Below are 11,248 nucleotides of genomic sequence, written 5' to 3'. Positions count from 1 at the left end.
TGGGTGGGAAGCAATTTGAACACTGAAAGCGCCAGACAACTGCTTAGCATCAAGCGTCCCATCCCTCCATCCATGTGTGGTACCGTCAGGTTTTAAAAGATGTAGAAAATTACGCGAAAATATATAGCCGCCGCCCATTTGTTTCGCAGGGGGAAAGCAGTCTGCAGTGTGTTCCGAAGCAGCGCGTTCCAGCTGAGCGCGAAACTTTGCCCGGGGAGCAGCATGTGTGAAACACGGCTTGGCAAGGGGGCAGTTTCCGCCTGGCTTCTGAACTTTTCGCGGGACACAACCAAACTCCATCGAGCGCTCCATCGAGCGCCATGAAGCGCTCTCCCGGGCCCGCCCGTCTGGAGCCGGGTCCCTCAGCCCCTGGGCGGGTGGGCCTCTCCAATCCCGGCCGCGGGTTAGTGACTGACCGCCTCTCTGCCTAATGGCCTCCCTCTGCCTCCTTGATGCGCGGGCTCGCAAGCCAATCGCTGCCGGGCCGGAGGCGGGTCTTGACGGGGCAGGGTGAGGGGATGCGGCGACGAGCTGCTGGGCGTGGAGAGCCCAGGCAGAGCCGCCGCCGGTGGTGTTGAGGCGCGAGGAGCGCGCCGGGCAGCCGAAGACGAACGCCAGCGGTGAGTGGCCGGCGGGGCGCCTGCAGCCTCGGGAACTCGGCCCCCCCGACTCCGGCCCCGGGGACAGCCGCCGCGGTGGCCAAAGCAAGCCCGGCGGTCGGAAGGGGAGGCCGCCTCCGTTCGAGGAGCCCGGGGTTAGCTGGGCTACGGCCGAGCAGGAAATGGGCCGAGTCGCAGGTCCCCAAACTTCCCGCCGCCCGCGTGGCGGGGAGAGCCACACGCGCGCTGGGCAGGCAGGGGGATCCCTGGGAGCGCTGGCGCGCCCTGGCCCCTTTTGGACGTGGGAAGAGTTTTCTGGGCGCGGACGTCTAAGAAGCGCGCCTGCTGCCGTCTCCCAAAGCCGGGCGGCTCTGCACCATGCTTTTCGGCCAGGCTGGAGCCGCTTTAGGTACTTCGGGCCAGCCGTACGTGCCGAGCCCCGCCCGGCGCATCTCCCTCCTGCAGCATCCTGGAGCGGCTGGCTGAGCTGCCCAGGGTGCTGCTCGCAGGGCTCCGCCTGCCTGGCCGCAGGTTGCCTCGGCGGTGGTAAAGGCGCGCCGGGGATGGAGGGTGGCTCTTCCAAAGGGACTGGCGGACTCCCGTAATGGTGAGAAAGCTGTTGGCCAGCAGACCCACAAAACTCCCCCGGGATCCGTCGATGGGGTGACCCACGCTGCTTTTCTAGAGCGCTCGTGTGAATACGCCACGAGTTCGGAACCTGACCTCCTGGCTTGACTGCATTGCTCATCTGAGTGACGCGTTTCAAACCCAATATGGAGCCTCCCTCTTTAGGTAGCTTGGGGTGTGTGTGTGGGGGCGCGGAGTGTAAGAGTCTAATTAAGTCAGGTCCCTTTGAGGAAAAATACTGGGGAAACCCCAGTCCTGCTTCCCTTGTAGCCCCACAACAATTCTGCAAAGCAGTTCAGGCTGAGAGAGAGAGTGGCTGTCCCAAGCTCAGACCATTAGCTTCATACCAGAATGCCTGTTTGAACTTTGGCTGCTACATCCCACAGGTTCTGATGGCAGCCCCCTCTTGCCAACTGCTCCTCTGTCCTGCTGATTAAAAACACATCCTTTTTTTTGCCCTGGACTTAAGGGGTTGGGATGATGAAACAGAATTGAGAGAAAGAAGCTGTTCAGATCAGCCCCATCCCAGTGGTTGTGTCTGTTTTGCATTCCCCCCTCCACAAATAAATGCCTCAGCAGGAGAGGGGAAAGGAAGCCCTCCAGGCACCATGCAAGGTCCTCTGAAGATGTGGGCCCCAAGAACCCTTCCTGTCTCCCCTTCCTCTCAAGGCCTCCTACCCATATGGCTCTTATTTAACTCAAGGGACTGTCTTTTTGTTTTGTTTTAATTTGAAAATCCCCAATGTGGTTTTTCTCAGCTTTTTAGCCAAACTGCAAGAACTCAGATTGCCTAAACTTTCTGCCACGGTGGGGGTTCCCATTTGGAGACACTGGTGAAGAAATCTTCTCTGAATGGGTTGATTCATTAACAACTCCGTTTGCAACTGGTCTTCTGCACAAGATTCCCCTGGGCAGCGACTCCAATAGATGCTTGCTTTGTGGGGCTGCCCTGCTGCAAGATTAGGACTTTGTTCCAATCTGGAGAGAGGGGAAGTGCCCCTGGCAGGGAGGGAGAGCGTTGATGTAGCGGTCCTTCTGATTTATCTAGGAATTGATGCTTCTAGAAGGATGACAGTTTGTTACTGGAGAGCAGATGTAGCCACACCCTTGCTCCAGGATGGATGTGCCATTAGCCTTCCGGTAGCAAGAAGGCCGATCTGTACTTCAGACTTTCCCCCAGACTGGCGTCTTCCCCGCCCGCCCGCCATGCTTTCTTAAGAAGCTTTTGAAAGCCTCTGGCTTTCCTGTCAAATGTCAAAGCTGGAACAGATTCAAAAACATTATATACTTTAGGTTAGAGGCCGAGCATCACAATTCGGTGATGACTAAGAGATACTTTGTTCCTAAATGCAAACTGGTATAGCAGAATAAAAACCTAAAATAACAGCATTGAAGGTTTCCTTGAGTAAGGGTGACAAGCCCTTAGGGAAAGTTGTAATTTCGAACATCCATCCTTTCTTTACTGGGGATAGAGCCCCAAGCAAATGCTACTGAGTTACTAGTCAGCAAATTGCTGTTACAGTCTTGCATAATTCCCAGTGGAATGTGGGTGTGCGACCCAAACCATGCTTCCTGTTTTTGCTCTTTTCTGCACATAAATACAATAGGCACATCTCAGATTTTAGCTTTTTGAAGGCAGAGCTGTTCTTTTTCTGTCTCTCTCTCTCTACCTCTGTAGAGAGGTAGTGGGATCACATTTGTACAGAAAACTTCCACGGACAGTTCTTGACATTGCATGAATTTCAGTACAAGAACTTTGTTCCAAGGGAAATAGGAGTCTGCCAGCTCTTTACTGGAATCGAGTGCTCACCGATCTTTTTGCGAGCAAGAAAACAGCCCACCTGAGAATCCGCAGGCACAAACGGATGTGTTCTCCCTGTAGGGGAATAAATATGACACCTCCTGCCACTGCTGCTTTTAATGGGGTTTTGGATAGTGTCTGGAGGCTAAAGACTAGTGTGCTTCATTCACATGGATAAAATTACTTACCTGCGAATAATTTATTTTATTTATTTATTTTATTCGATGTATACCCCGCCCTCCCCACAGAATAACTGTTTTGCGGGATAACATCCAGCATTTCTTGACTTTGTTTAGTGATTAGAGTATCAGACTGGGGTCTGGGAGACCCAAGTTTAAACCCCCACTTATGCCATGAAGTTGCTGGGTGACCTTAGACCAGTCACACACTCTCAGGTTAACCTACCTCACAGGGTTGTTGTGAGGATAAAATGGAGGAAAGAATTATGTACGCCACCCTGAACATTAGACAGGAGAAGCATTACTGCTTTGAAGCACCAATCAGCCTCTTCTCTTAACTGATTATTGTTTGATTTGTAACCAAAGGGCAATATACAAATCAGTATGTAAAATATACAGATGCTTCTGGTTATGTAGCTGAGGACTGATTTAATGTTGCTTCTTTATTAGCACTGCCCAGATTCCTGACTTAGTAAATGTTGCCATTGAACTGTTATGTGTTTAATCGCTGCTGTGGTCGGTTGTTGATGTTCCTAAATCCAAAGGTGGGGCAGGATTGCAAGCTTCAAACCCATGTGCAGGAATACCTGTTTAGTGGTCCTGTTTAGTGACCCCATTCCACCACCGTCAGATTGACATTTTCTTGAAATAGTGTCTTGGTGGTGGTGACTCCTCTTGGGAGGGGGTGGTGGTTCTTCCCCAAGTGGGCTCAGCAGATCTATCTCATTGGCTCTTTTAAAAAGAGCAGTTTGGAGTTTTTAAAAAAAATTCTGCCAGGTATTTTGAAACGTAGTTTTGTACTGCCTCCTGCTGGCATGTTGTTTATAATTTTTGGTGTTCATCATTGTTTTTATTTTAACTACCCTTAGCTGCCTTGGGGGACCTTTAGCCAAAAATGATGCTGTGGTATGAGTGTTGGACCAGGATCTGGGAGACTCAGGTTTGAATCCCTGCTCTTTTGTGGAAGCTAACTGACCAACTTTGGGTCATTCATTCACTCTTGGCCTAACCTACTTCACAGGGTTGTTGTATGGATAAAATGGAAGAGGGGAGAATAATATCAAATGCTGCGTTTAGGTCCTCATTGAGGACAAATGTGGGGTATATATGTCTTAAAAAAATTTAAAACACAACAAACAACCCACATGTGGTATTAAAACAACAGATTTTGTTTGTTGTGTGGGGGTTAAAAGTCAATGGCATATTTTTCTTCACTGAAAAGTATTTCAACCTATAAGTCACCCCCACCCCAAGTTTCTTGTTCCATGAGGTTTCACACTGTTCTGTGGAGGGATTTTCCCACCTCCACCCCCTTGAAACAGAAAGGAAGTGCTGTAGCGGCAAAATGATTCATGATTTACTATGAAAAGTAAATCGATTTAGTTGGTTAGGATCTACAGAGTGATGTACGTAGCGGGGCAAGTTGAATTATGAAACAGTTTTGTGTACAGCTCCTTGTTGGTCAGAAGCAGATATGGAATGTCAGAGGAAGCTGGAAATGTAGTGAAGACGGTGTTTCCCCGTGGAGTGCATCCAATGCATGCTACCTTCAGAGTAATTTCTCTTTTCAGGTTTGTACATAGCTAGAGCTGATCTTCTAGCAGGACTCTCTACTTTTTTATAGGAGAAAATGCCAGATGGAACTTGAAATCATACAGTATCGGCTTGCCTGAATTTGCAGTTTTGCTTTAATATTTTTTATACTGAGGTATGCAGTTTCAGTTCCAAGCCTTGCATTTCTTGTATCTCAGGATCTGAATCACATGATGCAAAGTTATCATGTTCCCCATATATCTGACCCAGTACTGTTCACAGATGTGCTCCCTGTGTTCCATGCTCAGTGCTTAATTTCCAGCTGCACATATTCCTGATTTGGATTGGGACTGAGGCTACACATAAGTTTCTACTGTGGGGCATATAGAGGCTCCCCCCGGGGCCACTTCAGGTTGAGGCAGAGTTATGGGGGAAGCTTCAGCCCTCTCTCTCTGTGTGCCACAGTCCAGACCCAGGTCAGGCCCCCATGCAACTGAAGATTTAAGTTCTGTCTGTTGAGAGGACTGAGGCAGACATGTGGGGGATGCAAGGACCTTATAATGTGAGATTTCTGGGTTTCCTTTATCCTTGCATTCACCTCTGGTCAGGTGTTGGTCAAAAGGCCTTCTGGGGCAGAGTGCCAGATACACAGGCAGACCATTTTAGTCTCAAAGCAATATTGGCATCCTCAAGTTAAATCAATGGGTGATGTGAAAGACATCTCCTTGAGCTCCTGGACAGCCAGGGCCTGTTAGAGTTGAGGATGCTGAGCTTGGATAGACCAAAGGCCTGACTCGGAACAAGGCAGCTTCATGTGTTCAAACTCCCAAATGGCTTCTTCTAGTCAAGCAAAACCAATTACAGCCCACTTTTACCTTACAGCTGGGTGTGATTAAAAAACACACACATTCCAGGGTGTCTTTAGAGAATGAGCAGAAGGCAGTCCATTGGTGCCAATTGTCCCTGTCAGTGATCAGGCTACGCCGAAGCCATTTCTTCATTTTGAGTAACACAGCAGCACAATTTTCTCTGACTTTCTGTTCTGAGAACATTGTGTGTTCTCTGTGTCTTTGCTGTGTCTCAAACTAGGCTTGTGGTCGATGTGGCTGGCAGAGAGTCTGCAGAATGCAAAGTTTTCTTTCTGATAAGGTTTGGCTGTTGCTTTGACCAAGCATGCAACTTCCTCTGCAGGAGCTGAGGTGCTAATAAGAAAGGAGGCTATGCTGGGTTTCCTTTAGTCTCCCTTCCTGCCAACTCTGGCAGGCTCAGCCTGGCAGAGCTATTACCAGTCACCAGAAGCCGAGGGGAGAAACCCCCCAAGCTGGCCATTGCAGACTGCTGTATATAAAGAAAGAGTTTCAAAATGCTCCTGAGCTGTTGTAGAGCAGTGGTTAGAGGGTTAATTCAAGCAGACGTCTCTTGCACCTAACCCATTTTGCCAAGAATTTTGCGTGGAATGCCGCCTTCTGTTCTATTCTGCATTTTTATCCTGTCCGTCCTTTCAGGATCTCCAAGCAGCATAAATCCAACCCGGTTTTCTCCTAGTGAAAGAGGGTGGAGGGGTTACCATTGACCACTAAACAAGCTATGATGGGGATCATGGGATCTGGAGAGATAAAAGCCGTGTGGGACTGGGGCTAAAGTAAAGAGCAGGATTGGGTAAGATAGAACAAAAATGCTTTTGGGATCTAACCCGTGGATATCCCCTTGTCCATTCTATCCTCAGAAGGACTCTGTGAGTAAGTTAGGCTGAGAGAGTGGTTCAAGGTCACCCAGCAGAGTCCATGGTTGAGTGGGATCTCCCCAAGACCTAGTCCAACATTTAAGCACTTCATTACACTTGCCTTGATACAAACAATGACATTAAATCAATTGTAAGCACTCTGAGACTACTCATTCCCTGTTCATTTCTGCAGTTTGTTGGATATTTCAAGCAATGGCTTTAGTCCAAATGAAAGTGGTCCAAGCATCCCGGGACAGCATTTGTTGTGCATGCTGCCAGTTGTCCAGCATTCTGCCAGTTGTCCAGCCACACATGTGGTAAATCCTCATCTTTATACCAGAGGTTGATTTGTTGACTTATCAGCGAAGTAGAGATTCTCTTCCCACCTGCCCCTTTGGGGCAACTGCTTTGAAAGGGTTCTGTTCTTCTCCTCTTTCCTCCCTGAACAAATGTTGCAAACAGCTGCCCCCAGATATATGCACAGGTCAATACCGCACGCTGACACATGCTACATGGTAGCATATGCTTGCTTGCATATTTGCTGCACCATCTTGGAGATGGTTTTCATAAATGATTGATATGGAAGTCATGTGTTTCTAAATAAGTCAATGACTCAAAATGCCACAGAAACACAGGTGAGGATATAGGAGATGCCATTTTCATTGTGCTGGAAAAGGCTGCAGGTTGCTATGGCCCTTATCCAGCAAATCTCTTAGAGTAAGCCTTACTTGTGTGCAGTGGTACATTATCCTTGTTTCCTGAAGCACCACCATGCTGGTTAGGAATAATTCAGTCCATTCATTTGCTTAGGATGAAATATGTTTCAGGAGCTCTGACCTAACATGACAAGCATTAATGCCCTTTTATAACTCCCAATATTTAACCACTGTGATATGCTCAAATTCTGTAGCTGGGTCAGATTTTGGATCTGGGTCATGTAGAGCACTTTGTAGGTCTTCTCCAATGTCCATGTTACTTTTGAGGCATCATTCATGGCATTGACTTTTGACTCATGAAACTCAACATGCTACAGGGCCCAAATATAATAATAATAACAACAACAACATTTGATTTATATACCGCCCTTCAGGACCACTTAACACCCACTCAGAGCAGTTTACAAAGTATGTTATTATTATTGTTTGTAATGGCCATTTTATTATATTCACTGATTACCTGTGTTTCTGGAGAGCATCCCTTGGGTTGCCAAGTATGAATGGAGAGATCCAGTGCATTTTTGTGTTTTTTTAAAAAGTACTATTAATTCAGCACAGACAGCCCAAGTCCTAATGGCTGAAAGAGGTGCCATTACTGTGTATCAGTGTGTAGTGGCAGAGAAACAGCCCAGCTTACTCTGAAATAAGAGAGACATATGTACACTTCAGTCAGTGTGCATTGGATTGTAGTCTTAATACTGGCTAGCAGAGCTTTTTTTAAAAAGTGCTAGTAGCCCTGCACAGACTGCCTAAGAGCTGATGGCCAAAAGAGGCGCTAGTATTTCATAGTGGCAGGGAAAAACCCTGGTGAGCATACAGAGAGAGGCATTTTTGGTGGCTGCTCTCCAGATTTAGAACTCCCTTCTCTCAGGGGGTTCTCTTTTGATGTGAAGTTAATGGTTCCTATTTATTTACTCGAATTTTGTAACATATTTCCAGAAGTTCAAAGACATGAGATCAGACAAAGTTGCAAAGCATCAGCCAATATCACACACCCCAAATGCCTTCTCCTGAACTGAAAACACACAGTCTCCAATCCAGTTTTTCTCTGGGCAGGTATGGGGCTATGAATAAACTAGGAAGTATAATAATGAATGGTAATTTCTGACAGTTGCACAGGAGTGATGTTTAAGCTTCTTCCCATGCCAAGTTTCCTCTTATTTAGTGAGAGTCATTTCCCCACCTTAGCATCAGCTGCTAGTATCCCTTTGCTTCCAGAACCGTGGAGCACTGGACTCCATAAACAGGGGCAATGCTATTTGCATTTGTTACTGCAGTCTCAGAGATACTTTGTGTACAGATGTCTCCTGTCTGTGCATGGAAAATGTGACTCGCAGGTGCACCTGTCAGATTTGGTTAGTTTGTAGCAAACTGGGTAAGTTTCTTTGAGAGTGGGTTCCCCTGTGTCTCTGTAATTCAGGACTCCTAGCCTGGTCCTGTAACTGCGCACATTTACCTGGAAGTAGGCCTCACTGAATATAGTGGGATTTACTTCTTAAGTAAACCTGCGTAGGATTGCACTGTTAGTACAGTTAAAAGTCTAAATCTGTTCACTTCTGTGCTGTTTGTATGCACGTTCCTTGCAGGATGATTTTGCCTAGGTACTTTAAGCACTCGGATCTTAAACTTGGAAGTATGTCATACTGATTCCAGTGGACTGGACTACATCTCTGGCAATGCCACCCTCAGCAGAGTTGCACCCTTCTAAGCACATGAACTTCAGATGGTGAACTCTGCTTAGGATAGCACTGTAGGTAGGTGATATGAGCTCAGGACTGCAGTCCATAAGATCCAGTGGCAATTTTGAGTAAGAGTGGGAAGAAATGATCATCATGCTTTTAAAAAAATTGTGATGACTTTGTGCATGATCCACCATGTGTATTTCTCTGCATAAGCCACATTGAAATGAGCGGGGATTGTCTAAGAACATTTTAGTTTTCCCGTGCAATTCTCATTCACTTTATTATAGCTTTCAAAGGAGAATTGGGGTGAATTGTGCCCAGTCAGAGTGTATTACTGTATTGCAAAGTCCATAAAAGTTACTAAACAACAAAGAGTTTGACTGGTCTCTTGTGTGTTCATAGCAATATTAGAGTGAATAACGATATACTCTGTTTGCAAGGGCTGGTCAGGTTTTACTACTGCAGAATGAATTCTCTTCCCCCCCCCCATACTTTATTCTTATAGTGACTTACTTTTCTGGCTCTAAATGCACCCTCCTCCCATATTGCAGGCAGGATCTTGGATTTTTTTAAAAAAAGCAAGCACCTAGCAGGTTTTCCAGTAGAACGTTTGTTGTGATATCTTTTTAAAAGAGCTTGAATCTCTGCTGTAGATGGCAGGGACGGTGTTGTAATTTTCACCAGGATCCGCCAATCAGCACACTACACAACTAGCTGGGGAAGGGAGGTGGATTTGTGATTTTATTTTCTTGCTTCATTTTTGTTCTACCCTTTCTTGATCGAGCTTAGGGTAGAATACAAGGTTTTCCCTTGCTCCATTTTAACTTTATGAAAGCCCTGTAAAACAGATTGGGCCGAGAGTGACTGGCTCATGGTCACCTTCTTAGCTTCATGGTTAAGTGGCAATTTGATCCTGGCTCTTCCCAGGCTTAGAGTCTCTCTGCACTACATGAAGCTGCTCAAGTGAAGGGAGACGCAATGTTAGCTGGGAAGCATAGTTTAAAATGATAGAGCCAAAGACTCTGTCAATTTCACCTCTTTACACACAGCTGGCAGAGATTTCTCCTCAGAGGGTTTGTTACTTTCATCTTTACCTCCCCAAAGGGGAGGTGAAATTGGCAGAGACTTTAGGAAGTGATGATGAAATTAACAAAGCCTCTGAGGAGCAATCCTTGCTGCTCTGTCTTTTTAAACTGCCTTCCTGTAGAGAGGTGAAATTGACAGAGCCTCCTGCTCTGTCTTTTAAAACTCGGCTTCCTGGCTAACATTGCATCTCTCTTCACTTGAATGTCCTTGTGTAAGGAGTCTCGTGTAGAGAGACTCTTACTCTAACACTCTAAGCGTCACACCAGGTGATTGACACAAGGGTCAGCCATTTCACCCTTTGCACAGCTGACTTTGTGACAAACAGGAAGAACCAGTTGTGCATGAGATCAGTTTTCTGTGGACGGTTGTCTGTCTGACCAGAACTGGGTGAGGGCACATCAGCAGTAGGCTGACCATTCAGGTTATGTGAGTGGGACTGCAAGCCAACCACCTCCCCATTTACAAAAAGCTATTCTGCCTGGTTGCTGTGGGGATTATTACTCTCCTCCGTTGAGCAGCTTTGCAAATGTTGCTGTGGATGCATTGAAACATTGTATCTGCCCTAAGAATACATTCCATGTTTTGTTTCTATTTCCATTTAAGGGACAGATTTGACACTGGCCATTTTTGTACTTCTTAAAAATAAAAAAGTACAGTATCCACAATGAAAAGGAACTTGCTAATTCTGAGCTAGCTGAGCTGCCCACCTTCCTGCAGTAGCCAACAAATACAGAGGATGGATGGATTTTCCCTCTTGTCTCTTCTTCTGCAGATGTTATTGTATTTTAAAAACCCCAAAGAAGTGAGGTCACTTTCCCTGAATAGCTGAAGAAGGGGATCTATAAATAAAGGTCGCCAGACATCAGTCTTTTGGAACATAATGGTTATTTTGGCTTCAGTAGAGTCTGAGGCACACCCAGCTTTGGTTATTGCACAAATAACATCCTCACCCGTAAAACGAGTAGCTGTTTGCTCTGTGCTCCCATATCAGCAGAGGATTCAGAATGGCATGATGTTGAAAAGCCTCCGAAGAATCCCAGGATCTTCTAGGCCAAGTTAGCTCACAGAGGCAAGTTAAACATTTGCTGCTCTATTCTCGGCGTGTCCAGGTAATTGTCTCCCTGTGCCATATTGGCTGGTATATGCTTTGACCTTTTGGAAGAGGATTTGATTCTTTGGGAAGTAAATGACACCCTAATTGATTCCTGAATTGGTAAATGAGACACAAAGGAGGGTGGTGTATCCTTTTGTAGCTCTGCTGTGAAGGATTGTAGTGAGCCTGTGAAAGTATCCTTAGGCAGC

The 11,248-nt window shown here is 46.5% G+C and overlaps 1 protein-coding gene across 2 annotated transcripts in view; it reads left to right on the top strand.

Moving 5' to 3' along the window:
* The first annotated feature begins 542 nt into the window (after positions 1–542).
* PLS3 (plastin 3) overlaps positions 543–11,248 on the top strand; it is a 58,092-nt gene continuing 47,386 nt past the window's right edge. The window contains exon 1 of one of the 2 annotated variants that reach the window (XM_054996155.1): positions 543–620. The gene's annotated coding sequence lies outside the window, so the exon portion shown is untranslated. The remainder of the gene's footprint in view (positions 621–11,248) is intronic. The other variant, XM_054996158.1, reaches the window with a different exon arrangement.

This window comes from Eublepharis macularius, chromosome 13 (genome assembly GCF_028583425.1).
Source record: "Eublepharis macularius isolate TG4126 chromosome 13, MPM_Emac_v1.0, whole genome shotgun sequence".
Taxonomy (NCBI): domain Eukaryota; kingdom Metazoa; phylum Chordata; class Lepidosauria; order Squamata; family Eublepharidae; genus Eublepharis; species Eublepharis macularius.
Note: the sequence above shows the minus strand (reverse complement) of the source record. Positions and strands in the feature narration are given on the sequence as shown.